Source organism: Palaemon carinicauda, chromosome 12 (assembly GCF_036898095.1).
Source record: "Palaemon carinicauda isolate YSFRI2023 chromosome 12, ASM3689809v2, whole genome shotgun sequence".
Classification (NCBI taxonomy): Eukaryota; Metazoa; Arthropoda; class Malacostraca; order Decapoda; family Palaemonidae; genus Palaemon; species Palaemon carinicauda.
Genome location: NC_090736.1, coordinates 76,570,120 through 76,575,691, shown reverse-complemented (window position 1 = coordinate 76,575,691; position 5,572 = coordinate 76,570,120). Strand labels below are relative to the sequence as shown.

The 5,572-nt window shown below is 28.8% G+C and overlaps 1 pseudogene; it reads right to left on the bottom strand.

Moving 5' to 3' along the window:
- Positions 1–725: 725 nt before the first annotated feature.
- The window catches only part of LOC137650903 (alpha-crystallin B chain-like), a 6,140-nt pseudogene continuing 1,293 nt past the window's right edge, over positions 726–5,572 (bottom strand).

Sequence of the window (5,572 nt, the reverse complement as noted above, 5' to 3'; positions counted from 1 at the left end):
ACACACACACACATATATATATATATATATATATATATATATATATATATATATATATATATATATATATATATACTGTATATATATATATATATATATATATATATATATATATATATATATATACATATATATATATATATATATATATATATATATATATGTATATATATATATATATATATATATATATATATATATATATATATATATATATATATATATATATATATATACATTTCATATACGCATATACATATTCGAATATATATACTGTATTTAAATTTGTTTACATATATATATATATATATATATATATATATATATATATATATATATATATATACATACATGTATATATATATATATATATATATATATATATATATATATATATATATATATATATATATATATATATATATATATATATATATATATGTGTGTGTGTGTGTGTGTGTGTGTGTGTGTCTGTGCCTTTGTATAAGTAGGTTGTTCTAGCAGGATACAATTCATATCGGCATAAGAAAACGTGAAGGAAATAAAGGTAAGAAGAAGAAGAAGAAGAAGAAGAAGAAGAAATCCCCTAACGAAAGGATTTCCCCGAATAAAGAAGGTACCGGGTCTACCACGAACCCCCAAGATCTACTACTGCTTATCCTACTGCCACCCTGCAGGATTCATCCCTCTCTGGGGGCTCCCCGGATCGTATCGCACAGGTGTTCTCAAGATTCCTTCTCCTGAGTCTGGGCCTTCTGAATGGGCAGATCTCTCTGGGTGGGAGGGGGAGGTTCGATCGGCTGTAAAAAGAGAACAGTGTTATCTGGGGTTATTGATTTCCTTGCTTTTCTTATCGTCGTTGCTCTTGTTTTTTATGTTGCCTCGAATTGCTGTTGTTTATATTTTCTATTTCTCCCTCCTAGATTTCTATTCAAGGTATGTTTACCTTCTTCGTTCATTTATAGTTTTTCATTTACTATTTTACTTAATACTAATTCATTTTTTGGTTCTTGTTTGTTTGCTAATTTATTTGTGTATTGAATGACTTATTAATTATTAATTTGAAATCTCACCCTTTTCAGAACTTCGATCACCAAGAACCCTTCAGGTGACAAGGATGAAGACACAGACTCAAAAATGACGTCTTCAGGGAAGGTGTACTTCCTAACACAAAAACAAAAAATAATAATTGTTATGAAATTGCCCTATTTCTCCGCAGAAGATAATATTGAAAATGCTGTGGAAATTGAAAAGGAATTTAATTTTTATTGGCTTATTAATTAAATACTTCCATTACTTAGGTGTTAAAATGAAAATTGCATTATATTTATTTAATTTGCCAAATACACAATTCGTGATCTATTTTATTTTAGAGGAATCTAAACTGAGCTTGTTGTCACAGGTACTTACAATCTAATTAGCTAGTAAACTACCGAGATTACCAATTGAGTGTTTACATTAAAGAAAACAGAAGTCTGTTCCAGTTCTTTTGTTCTGGTATATCAGTTCGACGTGAGGCAGAGTGGAGAGAGGTTTGTCGGTCCATCATTATATATATTCGGCCGATAAACGATCCTGTGGTTTTATCCAGAAATTATCTTCACTGTGGATTTGTAATTATTTAATCTCATGAACTCAAAGAATTAAGTGCGACATAGATGGGGCTCATGGAGACGGCAACCAGTTATTATTCCATATATCGGAAGTTTTAATCCCTGAGATTACCACACCACCTCGTCCATTAAAGTGCAGCTTTACTCCTGCCGGGCTGATAAAAGATATATGTAACTTGCACGCTCATTATACTTTAATTTATAGCAGTTAACAATTCCATTCATGAATTGTGGCAGCCGTGTTTCTGCTATTAGTATTCAATATAAGTTGACCTTGAACATTTTAAATTATACTGTATTTGGTGTCTTTTATTAACTTTAAACACTAATTTTCACTATTTCACCTTTAATATAAATTCGAGTAGATTATCGTGCTTGGCTTGTGTTATTTGTCAAGTTTGTATTCTTTATATAGCTCGAACTTTCTTGAGGGTAATTTTTGCGTTTGGTTAGATTCTGTTCTAAGTCCATTTACAGTGTATTGTTTCATAAATTCCAGGTCAGTGTTGAATAAAGGGATATATGATGAAGAGAATATTACTGCATACGACTACTTGGTAATTTGAGTGGTTGAATATTCTTGAGGACTTCGGAACGGCAACTCAGCTTTCCATTATTCAAACATGTAAAATGATCAGATATATTGATAAATATAGTCATTTTAGAACTATATATTTTATTATATCCCAGAAGTTTATTCAAAAATGAATCTATAAGTGAGGGAACTCTACATTGCCAGAGAGAGAGAGAGAGAGAGAGAGAGAGAGAGAGAGAGAGAGAGAGAGATAAAAAAAGATCAGTTTCGTTTTCATTTTCATTTTCACGATCTATATCTACACTGCATGTTAAAATAATCAAGCAATTCTTCATAGAATACTGCATAACATGTGGTGTTAACTGATGGATATTATTTTATTATTAAGTTCCAAAATATTCAAATACAAAGGAACTACACACACACGCACACACACACACCCATATATATATATATATATATATATATATATATATATATATATATATATATATATATATATATATATATATATATATATATATATATATATATATATATATATATATATATATATATATACACACACCTATTACATGTAGGTGTACAACATACACACGCGCGCATATATATATATATATATATATATATATATATATATATATATATATATATATATATATATATATATATATATATATATATATATATATATATATATATATATATATATATACATAATGTATATGTATATATATGTAAATATATGTGTATATGTATATGTATATGTATATGTGTATATATATATATATATATATATATATATATATATATATATATATATATATATATATATATATATATATGTGTGTGTGTGTGTATATGTATATGTATATGTATATGTATATATATATATATATATATATTACTGTGTGTATACAAATCCACACATACACAGTGTATACATAGATTTATATATTTATATACTGTATATACTTTACATCTTTATTTATTCATTTATCTTTCATGTCAATAGGATTTTTCGAATTCCAAACAGCCCTGCAAAAGGACGGATTTCTTTGGGAAGTAGCCGACAAGATTAAAGGGAATAACTTTCCGGAAACTATATGACCTTCCGAAATCCTCCCTGGAACTGCTTTAAACTCTTTACAGATAGTTTGAAGAGCTTTTACACTTCTAAAGGTTAAAATTAATTTCTATTGATATGAAAGTGAGTGAGAGCTAAAACGTTTTCTTTAACTTGTGTTTATTTTTCATTTAAATGTATAATACGGTAACAATAAAGTTACTTCATTAGCATAATTATTTAAGTAAAAAAAAAAAAACAATAGATTTGGAAAATTGTATACCGCAGATAAATTGTCCAAAATGTTGTAATAGATTGCCTGGCCCTTCCTGCTAGACACGTCCTCTTACGATATTGCAGCCCGTAAACCAAAATGTTGTCGATATCAATAAATGAGCGTAAAACCTACCTGGTAGAATTGGACGTTTCATTCCTGACCTGACAATTTTAGGATTTTACTCTTGTAATTCTTTTACGATATTTTTTCCCATACTAGTCGGAGGCCTTTATTTGGAAAATGAAAAAAAAAAAAAAATTATTTTTGTTTGTCATGCAAGAAAAAAAAATTCATACTTATTATTGGAATCTTATGTGAAATAGTTTCTTTTATGAACTATATTTTAAAAAATCAATCTTTGAGCCATTTCCTCTTTAATCTTTATAACTAGAAGATGCATAAATTTTGACAGATGAAATAGCTATTCAAGGTAAAGTATATTTATTAATTTTTCATATATTTTATCAAAATGGAATATATATTTTTTTGTCTAAGCATTGTCTATTTATGCAATGGATTTATTGCTTACAAGCAACAATTTTTAAAAGGTCATCCAAATAGAATATTACACAGCTGTGGAAAGAGCGAATACCCCTTATTCGAACACCATCATACAATCTTCGAGTTTTAACTAAGCTCAGTTATTTTACTTAATACGAACCAGTTCCGTAAGTCGAACTAGAGTCACTGTTCTGATAAATCTCCCACTTCTGATAATAATGATAATTTTGACCGGATACGAAAAGATAGAGAGAAGAGTCAAACCTAAAAGCAGGAAGTTTGACGACAAGCCTTAATTATTATTATTATTATTATTATTATTATTATTATTATTATTATTATTATTATTATTATTATTATTATTATTATTATTATTATTATAAGCCAAGCTGTTACCCTTGCTGAAAAGGCAAAATTCTATAAGCTAAAGGGTCCAAATAAATAAAGCGGCTTAGTAATGAACAAGAAACTAATAAAGATAAGATGTAAGTGATAAACAGATGAAAATAAAAGCTGCGATAAATGACAAAGAAGAATAACAAATAAGCCATGAAACTAATCTTCAACGGGACGTTTGTTTACTACCCAAATTCACCTGATGAAGAGTCTAAAGATCAAGCCGTGTTCGTCTTGTCGCATCTCGTGTTTGGCTTCGACCTCCACCAGACTCTCGACCACCCGAAATCTGAGCTCTTCTGGAGTGAACTGTTGAACGTCCAGGCACAACTGTGACGGAACGAACAATGCCAAATGCTTTGAGAAATCTAATGTTCTTGTTTTTGGTTATTTCCCATTCTTTTGCAGTTTGGAAAGGGTAAAAAGCAAAAAGCCAGAATCATCAAGGAAATTAATTGCTTAAAAATGGTCAGATTAATGTTTGTAATTTTATTACTTTACCTGATCTGTCAATAATAATAATAATAATAATAATAATAATAATAATAATAATAATAATAATAATAATAATAATAATAATAATAATAATAATACTCTTACCACAAACTTGTTCTTTTCTTCTGTAACTTGTGAGACTCCAGATCTCTCCTTGGGCGGGCGCCGACATCTGGTGCATATCGATGAGGATGGCACGAAAACATCGTCAGCGGACATTCCGCTTCAGAAGTACTGTCAGGTGGGGAAAAGGAGTAACAGTATGTGATGAATAAACATTTAACATAATGTCGTAGATTTTTTTCTGGTTTGTGCCCCAATTGCATTGAAGTTATGGGTGACTAACTATGAAATAACCTTAAAAGGAGATATTTTTCTTCGAATTCTTCATTAATTGAATAAAATGAAAATAAACATAGAATTTTAAAAGGCAGGAGCATCACAAAAGTGGTATAATTTATATAAAAAAAAGGTAGTTTCATCTGCAAGGTATTTCAGTTTCTCTTGCAGTGTGAATAATCTCAAATTCAAATTATTTTTCTAAACTAAATCTTATATCTCTCATTTTAACAACACACTGCATGAGTTAGCCAATGATAAACAAAGCTCTTAAAATTTAGAGCTTCAACCACCAACTGCACACAGGAGCTCATCCTATGTTTCAACTTAACCACATTTATTCCACTATC